The following is a 24386-nucleotide window of genomic DNA, read 5'->3' as shown; positions in this document are numbered from 1 at the left end:
TGAGACCTCATTGTGTACTGTTGTGGGGGTTGGGATTGTCACAAAATATAGACAGAGATGAAAGTGCTCATCCCTTTACTATGGCCAGCATGGGAAGAACCAGCTCTGGAGGAGACTGACTTCACCTGATATCTAGCTTTGCCTCTGACCAGCTGTGTTGCCCCGAAGTCATTTTCCCTCTCTGAGACTCAGTTGCCACACCTCTTTCAAGAACCATTCACTGCGTCAGTCAGTAGAAATCAGAATCTAATGAGATACAGTGTATAAAGACTTAATACATGCTTTCTCAACACTGTTTGACAGTAATCCCAGTGTGTGGAGGCTGACATTCATTTGTGCTCACCAGTGTCAGACTCTGATAAAGCACTTTCCACTCATTGACTCATTTAATTTTCATGTCAACACAACGAGGGAGGTTTTGCTGTTAACTCCATTGAGCAGGTGAGAAGACTGGTTCTGAGAGGTTAAGTAAGTTGGCTGAGATCACACAGCTGGCAACGGCAGAGGCCAGGTCATGTTCAGCTCTGTCCAACCTCTCACCTCATGCTGTGTTAGAAGCCCCAGCACAGCCTGAACTGAGATCTCTTGGGAGAGCAGGTCCAAGGCCCTTCAGCTGCCCTGGGGGCTCAAGGGCCTCCTGAAATGACTTCAACTTGTGAGGCATCCTTTAGTCAGAAGGCCCTTGAGTGAAGCAGCAGCTGGTGCAGGCCTCTGTGTGACCCTGGCCTCTCTTAACCCAAGTCTTCCATGAAGACGACAGTGGTTCTTTGCTAACAGAATTGCACACAGCACTGAGATGACTCCTTGACAACATGGGCAAATGTTCCCTGGGCTTCTTGGCAGGAAAGTCAGATGGCCTCCTGGAAAGGAGAGGCTTGGGGAAGATAGCCTGGGTCCATCCTCTGCAGCGGTGACACAGCTGTGAATAAGGGATGCTGTGTACAGCATTCAAGGCAAAGGGGAAGCTGAGGGCTTGCACATTGAGGAGACAGAAGGGCCACAAGAGGACCTCATCAGTCCTGAGCAGGAAAGATCAAGGTCAGGACAGCGGGACCTGCTGGGGGCTGGGGAGAGGTGGCTGAGTACTGGGAGATGGGACATTACCTCCCTGAGGAGGGGATCCTATAGCCATGGATTTAAATCCTAGTCCTGCCCGTTGTTACCCTGTAACCTAGATGAGTCATTTGTCCTTTATGAGCTTCAGTTTCCTAATCTGTACAATGAAGACAAGAACAGAAGGGTGTTGTGAGGAGGTCATGAGGTCAGCTGTGCTGGCGAAGGCAGCCCTTCCTCATGGCAGTTGTAACAGAGGCAGAGTGAGGCTGTCTCTATGTGACATCAGGTCACCTTCTTGTCCATCCTGGGCCTCAGTGGTCCCATTCGTAAGACAAGGAAGTGGGGCTGGATAATCCCCAAATTTCCTTCCAGCTTTGGATTCAGGTCTCCACTGCTCTGATTGCCCATATCTTGCCTTTCCTGAAATCCCAATGGAAGGAATGCAATGGGGCATGCAGGAGGTGCAGAAATGGCTCTTTATTGCTGGGGTTGGAGGGTGACGAGCATAGGGTGTCCTGACTGTGAGCATGAGTATCTGAGAGGTGTCCTTTGATTGGGCTCAGTTGTCACTCCTGGGGGATGGTGGCAGCACTGACCGTCCCAGAGGGAGACGGTACAGAGATTCAGTCAAGTCCCGGAACCAATCTGAAAGGAGATCCTGGTGTGAGGCATGGACACCCCGGGACCCTTACTTGCTCCTGGGTTCACCAGACATGGCTGCAGGAGTACTTTCCCCAAACCCTGAGAGCTCTGAGGCTTGGGGAGGGACTGGCACCTGTGGTTTGGGGTCTTTCTCTGGCATCTGGCACTGACTCCCCGTCATACCCTCACCCTCCCACCCCCCTCACCTTGGCAACAATGGCCAATGTGAAAAGACTGATCAGGGCCCAGAGGAGCCAGGGTTCAGGGCTCAGTGTATGATCAGGATCAGGGATCAGACTGAGATGTGCTCTGGTCTCTATCTGTGACCAGTGTCAGGGCTGAGTCAACTACTGGAGTCAAAGCTCAGTCTGACTGTTCTGGGCTCAGTCAGGGAGCAGAATCAAGTGCAGTCTGAGTGTGTGATTAAGGGTCAGGACTCGGTCTGTGACCGAGATCAGGGCTCAGTCTGCCACTAGAGAAAGAAGAGAAGCCAAGCATTGCTTCTGCTTCTCCACAGGCCCCTGTGTGTGTGTGTGTGTGTGTGTGTGTGTGTGTGTGTGTGTGTGTGTGTGTGTGCGTGTGTGTGTGTGCGGTGGTGGGGGAGGTGGTGTACATCTTCCCTCAGCCCAGGGCCCAGAGCCCAGACGTCACCAGCAGGCAGGCTTCACAGATGTTTTCCTCATCTGTTTTATGGGTTTTCCTGTTGGAGTCTATAAACCTCTTCTGAAAGAACAAATTAATAGCAGTTCTCAGGCTCCAGCACTGAAAAGCTGAATAGAAATTAGACACAAATCACCCTCCAGCGGGTCTGACTTGACAGTCCTGGGACCTCTTGCATGTCACTCCATCTCTCTGAGCCTCAGTTAGTTCATGTGTAAAACGGGTATGATGATACTGCTAATACCCACAGGGCCTTCAAGGATCTAATGACATAGTATGTAGGAAGCACAGAGCGATTGCCCAAGGAACTGAACCTGTGGCTATTTTTAGAAGGCCTGCCTCCAGGACCCTGACACGGTTACTCATTCCATTTCTGTTGTCCCGCACCCCCAGCAACCACAGTCTTGCCAGAGACCCAGGTCAAGGAAATCCCCCAGGGGCTAGAGGTGAAGCCACATCTCCTCATTAGAAGGCAAGGGGAAGGGGTCATGCTTATAAACAGTGCATACTGTTGCGACAGTGCAATCTTTCTGCTATTTCTTTAAAACCACGCATCAACTTGGCACCATTTACAATCTCCTTTCACTTTTGAGGAAACTGAGGCTCAGAGAGGTGGAGGCAGTTGTTCCCCACCCCACTCTTGTTAAGTAGCACATCCAGGATTTGAGCCCAGATCAGGCCCATCCTCTTTCTCACATCATTCTGGGCATCAGTTTCTGCCAGCATGACAAAGGAGGGCAGAGGCCCACAGAGACGATCAGTCTGCAGGGGCCCCTCTGGCCATCCTCTCATGACTTCCTCAGGACGAAGGGTCCTCAGCTTCTCCAGGGTCCCCTGACCAGACCTGCCAGTGTTGCAGGCATAGAGCAGCATGTGCCCCCCTGTGAGGCTGCAGAGGGAGCCCCCTCCCTGCTTCCCCAGGCTGTGGCTTACCAATACCGTTCGTAACATACTCTGCATCCAGGCTTTCAAGGAGGCTGCGGACTAGTGGGCACACCTGAGGGTCACAAGGAGGGAAAGAGAGAGACAGAGAGAGAGAAATGGAGAGAGGGAAGGAAGGAAAGAGGTCAGAAGGTGAGGAGGGAGAGGAGAGACGGAGAAGGAAAGAGGACTGGTTATGACCCGCTGTGAGCATCCTGCCTGCCACCCACAGAGATGCTCAATACTGAGGCCTCAGGACTTCTGACTCTTAGGACTCTGGAACAGTGGAAGCCTAGAAGGTCCAAATCTGAGAACTAGAAGACACTAGGATTCTAAAACCTCAGAAATTTAGAATCCTAGAACCTTGAAGAATCTAGACTTTTAACATTCCAGAACCCTATACCCTAGAAACCTTGACCTCTGGATCCTGAAACTATAGAGTTAAATAGGGCCCTGGGAATCATAAAGAAGTGTTTTGTGTTTTTCACAATTTTGTGTGCCTACAATTCCCTGAGGATGTTGTTAAAATACAAATTACTGAGCAGCTGGTCTGGGGTATGGTCTGAGTCTCCATTTCTAATGAGTGTCCATGGGAGGTTAGTGCTGCTGATCTGAGGACCACAGTTTGAGCATGACTCAAGTTCAGTAAATCACAGAACAGCATGGAGGACTTTGTTTTAATAAAGCCAGATTCCCACCTTCCTTACAGAATGACTAATATAGAATATTTGGATTTGGGGCACACTTATATATGGTTTTTATGTGATGCACATGAATCTGAGCTATGGTGTGTATAGTTTTCGTATTTAAATGAATTAAAATTGTGTTGAATGAAGAAAAATATTAGCTAAAAGGCCTCCTGGCAGTCCATGGGTATGGCGTTGGGGGCCAGCGTGAGGAATTCCACCCATGGCAAAGGTCATGAGGAAGGAAGCTTGGCATACGCAAAGGCGTGATCAAGCCTAGGAAACCCCCTGTTCCCGAGCATCTACCCCCCAAACCAGAGTCCTTTACGGGGAGCTCTCCACCATAACCATTTCTCTCAGAGAAGGAGTTAACTTGCAGCTCCAGTTAATAAAAATTCCTGGGCGTGACAAGAGTGTTTCAACTTACGAACACTGAAGGTTCTCTGGCCTGCCTGATCAGGCTCGTCTGGCCGCATGTGATTGTTTACAGCCTCCCAACTGTGAGAGGCACAGGATGTTTTAAAACTTTCTAAATACAGACTCTTTTGAGAAGTTAGAAGATCATTAGTACAGTATTAGTGGGTCGATTAGGAATTATATTGGTGAAGGGTTTTTTCTTCATTTGTCGTGCCATTAATTACTGCTAATTCCCTGCCTTGGATGTGACAAGGATGTCTCAGGTCAAACCTCTCTGCTGACAGACTAGCTTGTGTGACAACCCCTCAATCATAAATAGCACAGAGAGTTTGGAGTATTAGTGTAGGGCTTTTCTCATTGATGAGTCAATGATTGCCATCAGGCCTCCATATCCTTAGGCACCTGGGAATATATTAAACAATGTATTTGGAATATAGAAAAGGAAATATAGTAGTTTTTTGATGTTAGCAATACTAGACTTTTTGAGTTAATGAATTTTCTCTTTTGTTATGGATCACTGTACTTTGTTATAAATCACTATAAATCACTGTCCTTGCTATGCAAAAATGTAACTTTATCACTATCTTAAGACTAAATAGATCTTAAGGGAAACATTGGTGTGAAGGGTTTACATTTGTTGAGCCAATATTTGCTGCTAAATCTCCACATTCCTGCCCTTATAATGAATATAACTAGCATATAGGAGAAATAAGTATTAACCTTTAAGATTAAACATGTTAAACCTTAGGTTAAGTAAATTCCTTTCTTGATTGTAACTTACTACACCCTCACTCTATAGGGATGCAACTTTATTTGGAGGGTGGCACCTGATTTAAGAAAAAATCACCTCTGGAAAAATAAGTTTTCTGGTTAACTGACTGGTATCAGAAAGGGCCATAAAATGTCAGCAGACCTCATGGCCAGAAGATGATGAAACTCATAAGACCTTTGTATAATTTTATATGAAGCATCTGATTGTGACAAGGGTCAGGTCTGCTGACCCCCACGTGACTCTGTATTCATCCCTATGTATAACAAAAAGGTATATAAACAAACCTGAAAAATAAAGAAATCGGATCAGTTTCTGGAAAGACTGATTCCCCCGTGTCATTTCTTTCTTGCTCCCTGTTTCCCTGGCTGAATTCCTTTCTGAAATGTGGGTACTCACCAAGCCTGCTAATTCTGCCTGGGCTTCTGAGATCGGACCGGGGAGGCCTCAGTGCCTTCTCTCCTTCAGGAGAATGGAAAGACGCCTGTGGCCTACGTAGGTGGTGATTGGTATTCCACATAAACCAGTTATTCAGCCTCTTTTCTCCACTAATTCTCCTACTACACTATCTGTTTCTAATCTCCCTCTATATCTGTAATTAAATAAGTTTTTTCCAGGATGCCGATTCTGTCCCCACCTTCGAATTACCTTGGATCCACCGGGGCTGGACCCCGGCAGTATGGCAAATTGTTCAAGTGTGGGACCCAGTGATTTCAGCTCATGTCAGGCCCCTGCTCATCTCCTCACCAGGCCAGGCTGAGTGAACGGGGGCAGGTAGCAACTGACTGCCCCAAAGAAAGCTGTACCATCAGAAAGGAAGGTTCCAGAGAGTACAGCCCACCCAGGGAAAGTCACATCTGCCCCACCAGGCCTGGCTGCAGCCCCAAGAATGGGGAACTCACCTCGTAGTGCATTAACAGGGACAACACCTCATTCACGAGGTTGTCCGTAGAGTTCACAACCCTGTTGAGCAAACTGGGGGAGAAGAAACTGGTAAAAGCTTGGTGAAATTGGCAGAGAAGCCAAGCAAGAGCAGTGCGAAGAGGGGCAGCAGGTGGTGGACCACCGTGAAGCCAGGCGACTTGAGCTTCTACCGAGGATGATCATCACTTTGAACCCGATGGTTGACCAACAGCTTATCCCAATAGCTCATGAGAGTCTCATCACAAACCTGAAACCTCATCCATCCATCCATCCATCCATCCATCCATCTATCCATTCTTCTGTCCATCCATCCATTCTTCCATCCATCCATCCAGTCATCCGTTCATTCATTAACACATATTTAGAGAGCACCAACTACATGACTGGAACCAAGCCTGACTGGGGACACAGTGATGAACAAAGCGCAAGCAGCTCCTAATGTGGTACATAAATATTGGGTTGTCTAAAAGGTTCATTTGGAGTTTTTTGTAACAGCTTATGGAAAACCTGAAAAGACTTTTTGGCCAACCCGATATTAATCACGTTTCTAAGGCTGGCTCCTTCTCACCTTCAGCTCTCAGCGTAACTGTCACCTCCTTGGGGAAGCCCTCGTGACTGCTTGCCTAAAGAAGGGCTTTGTGTCATAGCTCCCTGTTAGGTGTGTTGTTCTGCCCAGGGATGATTGCAATCGAACATTTTCCTTGTGGGCTCTTTACTGTGGACTGAATGCATGTTTGCCTGCCTTTCCCTCCAGATACCAAGATCCAGGAGTACAAGCTCCTTCTCTGCAGTCACCAGTAAATTCTCCAGGTTTAAGACTGATGATTGCCTGTCATAGAGCAGGTGCTCCACACATTTTTGGCCGATGGAACAAATGAAGTAAACATATGATTGAATATATAATGACAACTTGTGACAGGTATACAGAAGGCAGAGAGTAGAATATTAAAAGAGAGAAGAGGAGGACACTTGTTTCAGGCCCTAAATGATGAGACATACATAGAAATGGGATGTAGGAAAGGTGTCCTAGGTGCCTGAGCAGCCTGTGCACAGGTCTTGAGTGGAAGGAGTTCATCTGAGGCTCAGATAAAAGCTAGCGGGTCAAGGGCAGAGTGGGCAAGATGTGGATCCACATCAGGTAGTGCCTAGATGGCTCTTGGAGGGCCTGCGATTATACCCAAGTGGAGAGAAAAGCCCCCAGAGGGTTTGGAGCAGCACAGTGGAATGCCATTTCACAAATACGGACACTGAGACTTGGAGGCAGAATGGTTTCCTTGGGGCTTTGGGCAAGGCAGTGCCCAGCAGGGCTCAGGCATTTGGACTTACAGCTCAGTCTTCTAACTCATGGTAAGCTGAAGAGCGTATCTTTGGTTTGGGGGGTCTTTAGTTAACCTGTGATCAGATCCCTTGTTGAGGCAGAATGGACTGACCTCTGCTCATGCCTCAGACTTGTACTCTGCCAAGGCCAACCTGTGCCAGCCCTCAAGTTCCAGACAGTTTCTCCTCTCCCAGCCAGGACCGGGATCATCCTTTCTCCTTATACCCTCTTCCCTGGGCTAAACATGCTCTATCAAGCACACAGTTTAAGATGTAGATTTGGTGGGTTACCAGAGATCAGCGATTTAAATGGAGAAGATTCAGTTTTCAAGATCTCATTTTGGGGATTTCCCAGTGGGTTGAGTATGGTTTGGGAACAATCTGAAATTAGGGCCCTTGGTAGGCATTTAATGATCCTCTTGCCATCTCCTAACTAGGGGCAAAAAGGTAAGCACAGTGAATTATTATTATTATCATTATTATGGTTTAGGGGCATTATGTAATATGAGAAGGGTCAATTCTTCAGATAGACCAAGCAATGTTAATGCATCTAATATAAATGTGCATGCATTTGTCAACAGAGCTTCAAAAAGCATGTAGCAAAAACAGAAAGCTAACAGGTGAAATATACCAATTCACAGTTATGATCGGAGAGGTCAACAATCCTGTCTCAGTAAGGGAAAGAAACAAGAGACAGAAAGTCAGCATGGATGTTATTATTACTGACAGCTTACTATGTTGCAGGCTGTATGTTAAACACTGACATTTTCTTATTTAGCCAACACAGTAGCCTACGAATTTGGCATTATTACCATCCTCCATTTACAGATGTGAAAACTGAAGCTTCTAGAGGCTAAATTGATTACAAAACCACAAGGGAGTGGCAAAGCTAGTTTGACTCAAGAGTCTGACCTCTTCTTTTCCATACTCTACTCTCTCCCAGTTAAAGAAAAGCAGAAATTAGGGACCCCAGTTCCTTTGAGATCCCCGCTTTGCTGAGATGTGTGGGCCTGACCGTCCCAGCACGGTGAGTGAGATGCTGTGTTGATCGTTCCTGCATTCTTCCATGACCACCTTGGAGACACCAGTTTTGGTATCATTTTCAACTCTGACACTAAACTTGAGGACCAAGTTGAGGTCCAGGTGGACAATCTCATCCAACAGAGTCCTGCAGGGAAACAGATTCACAGTGAACAGAGGTGGAGAAGTCCCTTCTCATTGCCCACTTTAGCCTCTCTCTTGTGTGAACATTATATGGGATGTCTATGGACAAGAATGGGGAAGCCTGGTGTGCTGCAGTCCATGGAGTTGCAAGGAGTTGTACAGGATTTAGTGACTGAACAACAAATGGACAATGTCAATATTGTCTATATTCTTTATGGTATCAACATTCTTATATTAGGAGTTTCTTCTCCTGGCCACAAGGGTTTGACTCATGTGAATTGTATATAAAGTATCACACTAATGATCAAAATTAACTTGAGTTAACATTTCTTAAGCAAAATTCTTCATTAGGTATTTTACCTGGATTAATCCATTTAATCTCAAAAGCAATACCATGAGAAAAAAGCACTATCATTATTTATCTTTTCAGAATGAGGAAACATATTGTACAGAAAAGTTTAGTAAGTATCTCAAGATCTCATAATTAATGAATGATGAAGTCATGGTGCACTCTAATGTATAAGACTCTTCTACACATTCTTATTGTCCTATCTCTTTGTATCTTCAAATTAAAGTACTTAGAAATTATGTTTTCCATATAATTTTCGCATGTTCTTCATTACATACTGTGCACTACTATATGGCCCCTATGGGTCACTGCTATTTAAATAGAACCTTGAGATACAAAATGATGCTGGAGGAAATTTGCCTAAGAGTTATGTGCTCATGTCTTCTCAATTCTCAAATTTTATAATTAGATAAGTGTTATGATTTTGGAAATATATTTCATGGAGGACTTTTTTAAAAAAGAGATTTGGTTCTGGGCAACATTCTTTAGAACATTTTAAAGGTTAAGATTTAGGAGTTGCAAAGGTATCCTTATTTTACAAATGGGGAGACTAAGGCAAGTGGCGTGAAAAGTGACTGATTCCAAATTGGATACCTATTGGCCGCACCACACTGCCGCTCCCAAACCTCGGATTTTAAAGCATGCTCACGGTTTCACAGTGATGTCAGCAGTGATGGGGATCTTCATGTCAGCGCTGTTCTCAGAAGTTGCATCTAAAGTGATATCCAGGATGTGCAGGTTACTGATATTCACCCTGAGCAAAAAATAAATTCACCATTGTTACTTCTCCTGACTACCATTTCTGGGCTCTTCTCTATGCCAGTGTTGTGCTGAGCAGTTGAGCCTCATGGACCTTGCCTGCTTTGGTCTCATGAGAGCCCTGTTCAGGGCTTGGATTCTCTCCACTGGATGGCATGGCAGACTGAGGATCAGACAGCTGCAATTTCCCTTAAGACTCCAAGGGTGAATACGTGCCAGAGCCAGAATTTGTTGTTTTTTTTTAAATTAAATTGATATCTAGTTGCTTTACAATGTTGTGTTAGGTTCAGGTGTGGGGCTTCCATGGTGGCTCAGAGGTTAAAGAATCTGCTTGCAATGCAGTAGAACCGGATTTGATCCCTGGGTTGGGAAGATCCCCTGGAGAAGAAAATGACAACCCACTCCAGTATTCTTGCCTAGAGAATTCATGGACAGAGGAGCCTGGTAGGTTATAGTCAGTGGGGTTGCAAAGAATCAGACACAACCGAGTGACTAACACTTTCACTTTGATATAGATACAGATATATAGATATAGAGGTATTTTTATTTTAGATTCTTTTCCCTTATAGATTATTACAAAATATCTCAGTATAGTTCCCTGTGCTATATAGTAGGCCCTTGTTGGTTGTTTATTGTGTATATAGTAGTGTATACATATTTATGCCAAACTCCTCATTTATCCTTGACACTGCTTTCCCTTTTGGGAGCCATAAGGTGTTGGTTTTTTTTCTTTTTTTATGTCCATAAGTCTGCTTTGTATACTTCTTTTGTATCATATTTTATATTCCATGTATTAGTGGTATCTATGATATTTGTCTTTGTCTGATCTACTTCATTTATATGATTATCTCTAAATCCACCCTTTTATTGCTGCAAATGTCTTTATTTCATTCTTTTTTATGCAGAGCCAGAATTAGAACCCAGAATTGCTTGACTCTAAGATTTCATGTGGAGGGTCACCTATGTGTTGTGACTTCTAGTTTCCTCTCTCCTGAGACCATTTAGACCTTTATGCTCAGCTATATTCAGAGAAGAAAAGTCTTATTCCTTAGGAAAGGAACATTAGACACCATCAAACAGGTAGAGTTGGGGGTGAAGAGAACCTTCATCCTGACCCTGAAATCACAGGAGAAAGCCCCAAATCATGAGACGCCAAACAGGTCCTGCAGACCTGACTCTAATTTTCCCATGCCTCTTGAGAAACCTGTATGCAAGTCAGGAAGCAACAGTTAGAACTGGACATGGAACAACAGACTGGTTCCAAATAGGAAAAGGAGTACATCAAGGCTGGATATTGTCACCCTGCTTATTTAACTTCTATGCAGAGTACATCAATGAGAAACGCTGGGCTGGAGGAAGCACAAGCTGGCATCAAGATTGCTGAGAGAACTATCAATAAACTCAGATATGTAGATGACACCACCCTTATGGCAGAAAGTGAAGAAGAACTAAACATCATCTTGATGAAAGTGAAAGAGGAGAGTAAAAATATTGGCTTAAAGCTCAATATTCAGAAAACTAAGATCATGGCATCCAGTCCCATCACTTCATGGCAAATAGATGGGGAAACAGTGGAAACAGTGGCTGACTTTATTTTTGGGGGCTCCAAAATCACTGCAGATAGTGATTGCAGCCATGAAATTAAAAGACACTTACTCCTTGGAAGGAAAGTTATGACCAACCTAGATAGCATATTCAAAAGCAGAGACATTACTTTGGCAAAAGAGGTCCATCTAGTCAAGGCTATGGTTTTTCCTGTGGTCATGTATGGATGTGAGAGTTGGACTATAAAGAAAGCTGAATGCTGAAGAATTGATGCTTTTGAACTGTGGTATTGGAGAAGACTCTTGAGAGTCCCTTGGACTGCAAGGAGATCCAACCAGTCCATCGTAAAGGAGATCAGTCCTGAGTGTTCATTGGAAGGACTGATGTTGAAGCAGAGGCTCCAATACTTTGGCCACCTGATGCGACGAGCTGACTCATTTGCAAAGACCCTGATGCTGGCAAAGATTGAGGGCAGGAGGAGAAGGGGACAACAGATGGTTCGATGGCATCACTGACTCGATGGACATGGGTTTAGATGGACTCTGGGAGTTGGTGATGGACAGGGAGGCCTGCACGCTGAGGTTCACGGGGTTGCAGAGTCAGACACGACTGAGTGACTAAACTGAACTGAACTGAACTGGAGGAGTTGGCCTCAGACCACTTCTGCTCTGCAAGAACAGGGAATCTTCCCAACCCAGAGATAGAGCCCAGGTCTCTCGCACTGCAGGTGGATTCTTTACCAGTTGAGCCACCAGGGAAGCCCAGGAACACTGCAGTGGGTAGTGTATCCCTTCTTCAGCAGATCTTCCGATCAAGAATCGTACTAGGGCCTCCTGTATTGCTGGTGGATTCTCAACCAGTTAAGCTACCAGGGAAGCCCTCTGTGAGAACACACAAGGCTTATTCATCTTTCTGTCTTTGATGTCAAACTTATGTCCCCAAATAAATGTATTCTCTTTTCTGTGAATAAAGATCTCCAAAGGAAGCATCAGCTCACCCTGTTAGCACATATACTGCTTGAAAGATTCCAGAAATGAGTTGTTCCAACAAGTTCTTAGTATCTTTGGTCTTCTCCGGGGCCTCTTCATCAGTATTGGATTCCTGGGGCAATACGAAGTCAGTCTTCAATTGCTCAAAGATAGCTGAGAAACAATCTCCATTTAGTGTGGTACACAACTTATGAAGCAGCTCCCATGCACCAAGTACTAAATAAGAGCCTATGGTATTTCATTTAATCTTTGTAACAACTCCATAAAGTAGGCACTACAAATACCTGTAATTTCAGAGGAGGAAATAAAAGATCAAAGTTTAAGAAATGGATCAAAGTCACACAGCCAGGAGATCTTGTTCTTTCCAAGTTGCCTTCACTCCTTATCCATCAACAAAGCCATCAGAGGCGGTCCTAAGATGATGGAGGAATAGGACGGGGAGACCACTTTCTCCCTCATAAATTCATCAAAAGAACATTTCAACGCTGAGTAAACGCCACAAAACAACTTCTGAATGCTGGCAGAGGACATCAGGCACCCAGAAAAGCAGATCATTGTCTTCAAAAACAGGTAGGAAAAAATATAAAAGATGAAAAAAGAGACAAAAGAGGTAGGGAGGGAGCTCCGTCCCAGGAAGAGAGTCTTAAAAAGAGAGAAGTTTCCAAACACCAGGAAACACTCTCGCTGCCGAGTCTGTGGCTAGCCTTGGAAGCACAGAGGGCAACATAACAGGGAGGAAAAATAAATAAATAGTTAAAACCAACAGATTACGAGCCCAATGATAACTCCCCCAGTGGAGAAGCAGCACAGACACCTGCATCTGCCACTAGCAAGCGGGGGCTGGGCAGGGATGTGCGGGCTGCAGTGCTTTTTAAGAACTGGGCTGGAATGCCCCAAGTGTAACCAGAGCGAACTAGCTTGGGCTAGCAAACCAGACTGTGGGATAGCTACCATGTGAAAAGCTCTAACATAAGACACCTCCAGGACCGTGCACAGAACAAAGGATGGAACAGAATTAGCTGGCTGCAGACCATCCCCCTCCAGTGACAGGCAGCCAGAGTCGGAAGGGCATGAAGAGGGCAATCGCAGCCCCAGAGAGACATTAACTTCCAAACTGCAAGCAAGCTTCTTTGCTAACTAAGACTTCTCGGGGTTCTGGACAGTCACCATCCGCCTAAGAAGGGGCGCCATTTGTACACCCAGAAAACTGAGCAGCAGGGATGGGAAAGGTGATATGTCACAGCAACTGCACTCGCCAAACACCTGAGCTGCTCGGACCTGGGAAGGGCACAAAATGCAGGCCCAACCGAGTCTATGCCTCTGAGGACTACCTGAGTGCCTGAGCCTGAGCGGCTTAGACGGATGAGGTGCATGCAGCCCAGGGCCAGCCTCAGACGGTTCCCAGCGGAGCAACCTAGAGCCTGAGCGGTGTGCGCTGTGAGCAGGGGCAGGCCCAGCGTGGCTGAGACACTATGAGCACATGCCAGTGTTATTTGTTTGCAGCATCCCTCCCTCCCCACAGTGCGACTGAACAAGTGAGCTTAAAAAAAAAAGTGTCCACCACCGTCCCTCTTCTGTCAGGGTGGAAAACAGACACTGAAGAGACCAGCAAACGGAAGAAGCTAAAACAGAGGGAACCACCTTGGAAGTATAGATCTTGAGAAATATAAGCCAGACCAAGGAACTATCCGAAAATGAACTGACCCCACACTGCCCACACAACACCAGAGAAAGTCCCAGATATACCTTTACCATTTTTATGATCATTCTTTTTTTGTTGTTTTGGTTTTTTCTTCCTTTCTTTTTCTTCTTCTTTTTTTAATTTTAACATTTTTTAATTTTTAAGTTCTCTATTTCTCCTTTAATTTTTATTTTTATAATCTACTATTACTTTCCAAAAAAAAGACCCTATTTTTAAAGCAAATGCCATATATATATATTTTTTGTGGTTGTTGTTGTTGTTTTTTAATAATTCTTGTGACTTTGTTTTTTTTTTTTTTCTTTCTTCTTCTTTTCTGTAATAGTGTATTTTTGAAAATCCAATCTCTACTCTAGATTTTTAATCTTTGCTTTTTGGTATTTGTTATCAGTTTTGTACCTTTAAAAACCCAATCTTCAGTACCCATTTTTACTTGAGAGTGAGATTACTGGCTTGACCACTCTCTCCTCCTTTGGACTCTCCTTTTTCTCCACCAGGTGGCCTCTGTCTCCTCCCTCCCCCTTCTCTTCTCTACCCAACTCTGTGAATCTCTGTGTGCCCCAGATGGTGGAGAACACTTAGGGAACTGGTTACTGGCTGGATCTGTCTCTCTCCTTTTCATTTCCCTCTTTTACCCTCCTGGCCACCTCTGTCTCCTTCCTCCCTCTCCTCTTCTCTGTATAACTCTGTGAACATCTCTGAGCGGTCTCAGACAGTGGAGCGCACATAATGAAGTGATTACTGGCTAGCTTGCTCTCTCCTCTTCTGATCCCAACTCATCTCATTCCAGTCACATATAACTCCCCCTTTCCTCTTCTCTTCTCCATGTAACTCAGTGAACCTCTCTGGGTGTCCCTCAATGTGGAGAAACTTTTCATCTCTAACCTAGATGTTTATCATCGGTGCTGTATAGATGGAGAAGTCTTGAGGCTATTGTAAAAATAAAACTGAAAACCAGAAGCAGGAGGCTTAAGTCCAAATTCTGAGAACATCAGAGAAATCCTGACTCCAGGGAACATTAATTGATAGGAGCTCATCAAACGTCTCCACACCTACACTGAAACCAAGCAACACCCAAGGGCCAACAAGTTCCAGAGCAAGACATACCATGCAAATTCTCCAGCAACACAGGAACACACCCTTGAGCTTCAATATACAGGCAGCTCAAAGTCACTCCAAAACCATTGACATGCCATAACTCAGTACTGGACACTTCATTCCACTCCAGAGAGAAGAAATCCAGCCCCAGCCACCAGAACTCTGACACAAGCTTCCCTAACCAAGAAACCTTGACAAGCCACTGATACAACCCCATCCACAGGGGGGAAACTCCATAATAAAGAGAACTCCACAAACCGCCAGAATACAGAAAGGCCACCCCAAGCACAGTAATGTAACCAAGATGAAGAGACAGAGGAATACCCAGCAGGTAAAGGAACAGGATAAATGCCCACCAAACCAAACAAAAGAGGAAGAGATAGGGAATCTACCTGATAAAGAATTCCCAATAATGATAGTGAAAATGATCCAAAATCTTGAAATCAAAATGGAATCACAGATAAATAGCCTGGAGACAAGGATTGAGAAGATGCAAGAAAGACTTAACAAGGACCTAGAAGAAATAAAAAGAGTCAATATATAATGAATAATGCAATAAAATGAGATCAGAAACACTCTGGAGGCAACAAATAGTAGAATAGTGGAAGCAGAAGATAGGATTAGTGAAATAGAAGATAGATGCTAGAAATAAATGAATCAGAGAGGAAAAAAAGAAAAGCAAATTAAAAGAAATGAGGACAATCTCAGAGACCTCCAGGACAATATGAAACGCTCCAACATTCAAATTATAGGAGTCCCAGAAGAAGACAAAAAGAAAGACCATGAGAAAATACATGAGATAATAGGTGAAAACTTCCCCAAAATGGGGAAGGAAATAAACACCCAAGTCCAAGAAACCCAGAGAGTCTGAAACAGGATAAACCCAAGGCAAAACACCCCAAGACACATATTAATCAAATTAACAAAGATCAAACATAAAGAACAAATATTAAAAGCAGCAAGGGAAAAACAACAAATAACACACAAGGGGATTGCCATAAGGATAACAGCTGATCTTTCAACAGAAACTCTTCAGGCCAGGAGGGAATGGCAAGACATACTTAAAGTGATGAAAGAAAATAACCTACAGCCCAGATTACTGTACCCAGCAAGGATCTCATTCAAATATGAAGGAGAAATCAAAAGCTTTACAGACAAGCAAAAGCTCAGAGAATTCAGCACCACCTAACCAGCTGTCCAATAATTTCTAAAGGATATTCTCTAGACAGGAAACACAAAAAGGGTGTATAAACCCAAACCCCAAACAATAAAGTAAATGGCAACGGGATCATACTTATCATAATTACCTTAAACGTAAATGGGTTGAATGCCCCAACCAAAAGACAAAGACTGGCTGAATGGATACAAAAATAAGACCCCTATATATGTTGTCTACAAGAGACCCACCTCAAAACAAGGGACACATACAGACTGAAAGTGAAGGGCTGGAAAAAGATATTCCATGCAAATAGAGACCAAAAGAAAGCAGGAGTAGCAATACTCATCTTTGATAAAATAGACTTTAAAACAAAGGCTGTGAAAAGAGACAAAGGCGGCCACTACATAATGATCAAATGATCAATTCAAGAAGAAGATAGAACAATTATAAGTATATATGCACCCAACATAGGAGCACTGCAATACATAAGATAAATGCCAACAAGCATGAAAGGGGATATTAACAATAACACAATAATAGTGGGAGACTTTAATACCCCACTCACACCTATGGACAGATCAACTAAACAGAAAATTAACAAAGAAACGCAAACTTTAAATGATACAATAGACCAGTTAGACCTAATTGATATCTATAGGACATTTCACCCCAAAACAATGAATTTCACCTTCTTCTCAAGTGCTCACAGAACCTTCTCCAGGATAGATCACATCCTGGGCCATAAATCTAGACTTGATAAATTCAAAAAAATTGAAATCATTCCAAGCATCTTTTCTGACCATAATGCACTAAGATTAGATCTCAATTACAGCAGGAAAACTATTAAAAATTCCAACATATGGAGGCTGAACAACACGCTTCTGAATAACCAACAAATCACAGAAGAAATAAAAAAAGAAATCAAAGTATGCATAGAAACGAATGAAAATGAAAACACAACAACCCAAAACCTGTGGGACACTATAAAAGCAGTGCTAAGGGGAAAGTTCATAGCAATACAGGCATACCTCAAGAAACAAGAAAAAAGTCAAATAACCTAACTCTACACCTAAAGCAACTAGAAAAGGAAGAAATGAAGAACCCCAGGGTTAGTAGAAGGAAAGAAATCTTTAAAATTAGGGCAGAAATAAATGCAAAAGAAACAAAAGAGACCATAGCAAAAATCAACAAAGCCAAAAGCTGGTTCTTTGAAAGGATAAATAAAATTGACAAACCATTAGCCAGACGCATCAAGAAACAAGGGAGAAAAATCAAATCAATAAAATTAGAAATCAAATTGGAAAGATCACAACAGAAAACACAGAAATACGAAGGATCATAAGACACTGCTATCAGCAATTATCTGCCAGTAAAATGGACAATGTGGAAGAAATGGACAAATTCTTAGAAAAGTACAACTTTCCAAAACTGAACCAGAAAAAAATAGAAAATCTTCACAGACCCATCACAAGCACAGAAATTGAAACTGTAATCAGAAATCTTCCAGCAAACAAAAGCCCAGGTCCAGACGGCTTCACAGCTGAATTCTATCAAAGGTTTAGAGAAGAGCTAACACCTATCCTCCTCAAACTCTTCCAGAAAATTGCAGAGGAAGGTAAACTTCCAAATTCATTTTATGAGGCCACCATCACCCTAATATCAAAACCTGACAAAGATGCCACAAAAAAAACTGTGGGCCAATATCATTGATGAACATAGATGCAAAAATCCCCTCAACAAAATTCTAGCAATCAGAATCCAGCAACACATGCAAAAGATCATACACCATGACCAAGTGGGCTTTATCCCAGGGATGCAAGGATTCTTCAATATCCACAAATCAATCAATGTAATACACCACATTAACAAACTGAAAAATAAAAGCCATATGATTATCTCAATACATGCAGAGAAAGCCACTGACAAAATTCAACATCCATTTATGATAAAAACTCTCCAGAAAGCAGGCATAGAAGGAACATACCTCAACACAATAAAAGCTATATATGACAAACCCACAGCAAACATTATCCTCAATGGTGAAACATTGAAAGCATTTCCCCTAAAGTCAGGAACAAGACAAGGGTGCCAACGTTCACTGCTACTATTCACCATAGTTCTGGAAGTTTTGGCCACAGCAATCAGAGCAGAAAAAATAAATAAATAAATAAAAGGAATCCAAATTGGAAAATAAGTAAAATCTCACTGTCTGCAGATGACATGATCCTCTACATAGAAAACCCTAAAGACTCCACCAGATAATTACTAGAGCTAATCAGTGTATATGGTAAAGTTGCGAGATATAAAATCAACACACAGAAATCCCTTGCATTCCTATACACTAGTAATGAGAAAGTAGAAAAAGAAATTAAGGAAACAATTCCATTCACCATTGCAATGAAAAGAATAAAATACTTGGGAATATATCTACCTAAAGAAACTAAAGACCTATATATAGAAAACTATAAAACATTGATGAAAGAAATCAAAGAGGACACTAATAGATGGAGAAATATACCATGTTCATGGATCAGAAGAATCAATATAGTGAAAATGAGTATACTACCCAAAGCAATCTACAGATTCAACGCAATCCCTATCAAGGTACCAGCGGTATTTTTCACAGAACTAGAACAAATAATTTCACAATTTGTATGGAAATACAAAAAACCTCGAATAGCCAAAGCAATCTTGAGAAAGAAGAATGGAACTGGAGGAATCAACTTGCCTCACTTCAGGCTCTACTACAAAGCCACAGTCATCAAGACAGTATGGTACTGGCACAAAGACAGAAATATAGATCAATGGAACAAAATAGAAAGCCCAGAGATAAATCCACACACATATGGGCACCTTATCTTTGACAAAGGAGGCAAAAATATACAATGGAGTAAAGACAATCTCTTTAACAAGCGGTGCTGGGAAAACTGGTCAACCACTTGTAAAAGAATGAAACTAGATCACTTTCTAACACCACACACAAAAATAAACTCAAAATGGATTAAAGATCTAAATGTAAGACCAGAAACTCTAAAACTCCTAGAGGAGAACATAGGCAAAACACTCTCCGATATAAATCACAGCAGGATCCTCTATGATCCACCTCCCAGAATACTGGAAATAAAAGCAAAAATAAACAAATGGGATCTAATTAAAATTAAAAGCTTCTGCACAACAAAGGAAACTATAAGTAAGGTGAAAAGACAACCTTCGGAATGGGAGAAAATAATAGCAAATGAAGCAGCTGACAAACAACTAATCACAAAAATATACAAGCAACTTATGCAGCTCAATTACAGAAAAATAAATGACCCAATCAAAAAATGGGCCAAAGAACTAAGTAGACACCTCTCCAAAGAAGACATACAGATGGCTAACAAACACATGAAAAGATGCTCAACATCACTCATTATCAGAGAAATGCAAATCAAGACCACAATGAGGTACCATTTCACACCAGTCAGAATGGCTGCGATCCAAAAGTCTACAAACAATAAATGCTGGAGAGGGTGTAGAGAACAGGGAATCCTCTTACACTGTTGGTGGGAATGAAAACTAGTACAGCCACTATGGAAAACAGTGTGGAGATGCCTTTAAAAACTGCAAATAGAACTGCCTTATGACCCAGCAATCCCACTGCTGGGCATACACACCGAGGAAACCAGAATTGAAAGAGACACGTGTACCCCAATGTTCATCACAGCACTGTTTATAATAGCCAGGACATGGAAACCACCTAGATGTCCATCAGCAGATGAATGGATAAGAAAGCTGTGGTCCATATACACCATGGAGTATTACTCAGCCATTAAAAAGAATACATTTGAATCAGTTCTAATGAGATGGATGAAACTGGAGCCAATTATACAGAGTGAAGGAAGCCAGAAAGAAAAACACCAATACAGTATACTAACACATATATATGGAATTTAGAAAGATGGTATGATAACCCCATATGCGAGATAGCAAAAGAGACACAGATGTAAAGAACAGACTTTTGGACTCTGTGGGAGAGGGAGAGGGTGGGATGATTTGGGAGAGTGGCATTGAAACATGTATACTATCATGTAAGAAATGAATCACTAGTCTAGGTTTGATACAGGATACAGGATGCTTGGGGCTGGTGCACTGGGATCACCCAGAGAGATGGTATGGTGAGGGTAGTTGGAGGGGGTTTCAGGTTTGGGAACTCATGTACACCAGTGGTGGATTCATGTCAATGTGTGGCAAAACCAATACAGTATCGTAAAGTAAGAAAAAAAAAAAAAAAGACATATTGAAGGTGGGCGGGGGAAACAAAGCCATCATCCCACTGAGCAGGCAATAGGTATCGATTGCACATCAGCTTCTAGAAGTGAAGCACTAATGAGCTGCTCATACAAAATAAACCTAGGATGGAATAAGAAATGGAAAATCTAGAATCAAAGAAAATATACAAATGTAAATCAGGAAAGTGGCCAATAGGAGTCCCTGAATGACAGCTTTGCATATGGTCTAGAAAGAGATGACTCATACAGGAGAACAAGGATAGAATCCTAATGGACAGAGAAAAAGGGATTTGAGAGAGGAAGTGACACAGCAGATGTAGAATGGCACATTTGAAAAGTATTAAGGAAATATGTGTAGAAAATAATACAAATGAGAAACAGCAAGGCAACAACTAGCTCAAAGAATAATAAAAGGCTGCAAGAAAAATTTGTAATCAAAGTACTGCAACATGGTTTTGCAAAGGACAGTACCTAGTTATAATGATGCAAAGGTGGAAACTACATTTGGGCCTATAACGTACTAGGTGACTTTGATGCAGACACTTCTGACCTGGTCTCAGTTTTATCAGCAATGAAATTGGAAAGTGGATCCCTCCTATATCTTTCAGGTTGCCAGGCTTCCCTGGTGGCTCAGCTGGTAAAGAATCTGCCTGCAATGCAGGAGACCTGTGTTCAATTCCTGTGTCAGGAAGATCCCCTGGAGAAGGAAATGGCAACCCAATCCAGTATTCTTGCCTGGAGAATTCTGTGGACAAAAGAGCCTGGCAGGCTACAGTCCACGGGGTCACAAAGAGCTGGACATGACTGAGCAACTATCACCCAGTCACTCTCAAGCCCTGGCAAGTTTTGGAGGGAAATCATTTACAGAAGTTAGCTTCTCCCTATAAAGAATGTTTAGCAATGTGTAGTAATATTTCCAAAAAGTGAAAAGAAGACCAAGTTCTGCCAAGAAATCAGAATTACAAGGAAATATGATTCACTAGAAAGTTAGGTAATTTTAAAGCTACCTGGGCTAGGTAAGAATCTTTTTCCACTTAGTACAAACTACTAAGAAAATTGAATGACCCAACAAAAGAATATGCTACAATTACAAATTAAGTATTTAAGTTACAATACATAAATGCCTAATAAAATATGAAAATATGAGTGAAATCTTTCATAATTAGAGAAATGAAGAGATCAATTGTAACATTTTATCTGTGAGATGGGCAAAAATTTCAGTTGTCCTAACCAGTGCTGTCAAGAGAGTAGAAAAAAAGATACTCTCACAGATGATTGGAGAAACTGTTAACACGGGGATTATTTGTAAATATCTGCTGTAATTTAAAATATACACATCTTTTGACTTTTATAATGTCACTTTTAAGAATTTATCCTATTAGTATATTAGCAGAGTTTACCATGATAGAAGATATAAATTGATATCCAGTTAAGTAATGCCTGTTTCTAGAAAAATAATAAACAAATGAACCAGGAACCAGTTAGTCACCTGTCTCAGTAAACCACTCATAAGGAGCTGCCCCTGCTGGCTGCTGCTGCTGCTGCTGCTGCTAAGTCGCTTCAGTTGTGTCCGACTCTGTGCAACCCCAGAGATGGCAGCCCACCAGGCTCCCCCATCCCTGGGATTCTCCAGGTAAGAACACTGGAGTGGGTTAGCCTTTGTTAATACAGGCATAGTACTTAGGATGGAGAAGGCAATGGCACCCCCACTCCAGTACTCTTGCCTGGAAAATCCCATGGAGGGAGGAGCCTGGTAGGCTGCAATCCATGGGGTCGCTAAGAGTCGGAGACTACTAAGCGACTTCACTTTCACCTTTCACTTTCATGCATTGGAGAAGGAAATGGTAACCCACTCCAGTGTTCTTGCCTGGAGAATCCCAGGGATGGGGGAGCCTGGTGGGCTGCCATCTATGGGGTCGCACAGAGTCAGACATGACTGAAGCGACTTAGTAGCAGTAGTAGTAGTAGTAGTAGTAATAGTAGTAGTACTTAGGAAGCAAACTCCTAGATGCCACTGATCATCCATTGTTGACTCACTTTCAAGTGTACTGTCAAGATTGTCAAGTCCTTTGTCAAGACTAGATTTCAGCTTCCTCAGAACATCCTTCCAAGATTTTCAAGAAGAGACACTGAGGTCCCAGCAAGCAGGCCACACAACAGAACAAGTTTCCAAAGTTGAAACATCTTGTCCTGACACCTGGACAGTCATGGGAGGAACAGGAGTGAGAATTACCCACAGGGAAACAGGATCTCGGATGAGCACCTATCACTCTGACACTCAGATGTCCTTGAAGATAGACATGGTTATCTCTTCTCTTACAGATGGGCAGCCCAGGTCAGATAGCCAGAGAAACTTACTTGCCCAGAGACAAACAACCAGTGGATAAAGGCACTACTACATGAGAAGTCACATTTGACTCCAGGTCAGTTCTCTTTTCTAGAGGTCCTTTACACATGCTGGTTCCTCTGCCTGGAACACTTTCCTCTTCTTTTCATTTAAAACTGAATCATTTCTTACTATTGACTTTCCAGCTTCAGTAAGACATCATGTCCTCCAGACCTCTCCCCAGAGTCTAGGTTAGGGGGCCCCACTCCACCATCTTGCTGCCTTCATTCACTGTTCAGAGTCCTGGGTACTAGTTAGTGACAACTTGGCTGCCTTTCCCACCAGGCTGTGACTTCCTTAGAGGAGGGACTGTGACTTATTTCATGGTTTAATTCTCAAATAATAGTAAAAAATCTGCACCTAGTACAGTGTTAGTGTTTGTCAGTCAGTTGCATCTGACCCTTGCTGACACCAAGGACAATAGTCTGCCAGGCTGCTCTGTCCATAGGATTCTCCAGGCAAGAATACTGCAGTGGGTTGCCCTGTCCTGCTTCAGGGGAACTTCCTGACCTAGGGATCAAACCATGTCTCTTATGTCCTCTACATTGGTAAGTGGGTTCTTAACCAAGCGCCTAGTATAGTACAAGAAAAAAAAGTTAGCTGAATAAAAGTATGAACAAATAAGTGGGCACCACATCATGATGCTGCATTCCTCATCAATCGGACATTTCTCCTAATTGAATCTATTTCTTAATTGACTCTGTTCAAAATATTAGTTAATTCAAGTGGTCCCACCCCTCTGCCTCTTGCCCCCAGAGCCTTCTGAAGGGCTTCCCTGGTGTCTCAGATGGTAAAGACTGCAATACAGGAGATTGAACCTAGATTTGAGCCGTGGGTTAGGAAGATCCCCTGGTGAAGGAAATGGCAAACCACTCCAGTATTCTTGCCTGGAGAAATCCATGGACAGAGGAGCCTGGTCGGCTACTGGCTATGGGATCACAAAGAGCTGAGCAGTACTGAGCGATTACACTTTCACTTTCATCCCTATGCCTCTCATCCCCAGAAACTTCTGTAGGCCTCCATATGGAGTGACATTAGAGGGGAAATGCACCAGTCACAGGTTTGAAGAAAAATACTTACAAACTCGTTGCTCCTCTGCGCAGTCTTCTGGAATTCTGCTGGGTGCTGATGGCCCTTATACTCATAGTGATGGGGTGGAAGACTGCCCCTGGAAACAAGCTCTGGGTCCAGAGCCATTGCAGGAGACTCCAATGAAAATAACCTCTGTCCAGAATGAACAGAAAGACTTCTAAAGCAAAAGTCATCTGGAATGCTTGAACTGGATGACTATGGAGAGGACTTTGTGCCAAGACTAAGAGCAGGTTCTCATGGAGCCTCCAGCTACCAAGTAGTTGGTCATGCTGGAGACGGAATGAAACACCAACACTGCAGAGTGGTTTAAATCTTTATATTTTTAACACTTGCTTCTTACAGCTACTTTATTTTATATCCCTTGCACAACAAGCTACAGGGCAAGCTGCCAAGCACTATGATTCAGAGACTATACAGTGCACAGGCACAGGGCGAGATAACATTTACCTTGACTTATTTACTGCAGCTAAGACTGTGTTTTGGGGA

The 24386-nt window shown here is 43.0% G+C and overlaps 1 pseudogene; it reads right to left on the bottom strand.

Moving 5' to 3' along the window:
• Positions 1–1615: 1615 nt before the first annotated feature.
• LOC128058079 (short palate, lung and nasal epithelium carcinoma-associated protein 2A-like) lies at positions 1616–22606 on the bottom strand (annotated as a pseudogene).
• Positions 22607–24386: the final 1780 nt, after the last annotated feature.

This window comes from Budorcas taxicolor, chromosome 13 (genome assembly GCF_023091745.1).
Source record: "Budorcas taxicolor isolate Tak-1 chromosome 13, Takin1.1, whole genome shotgun sequence".
Taxonomy (NCBI): Eukaryota; Metazoa; Chordata; class Mammalia; order Artiodactyla; family Bovidae; genus Budorcas; species Budorcas taxicolor.
Note: the sequence above shows the minus strand (reverse complement) of the source record. Positions and strands in the feature narration are given on the sequence as shown.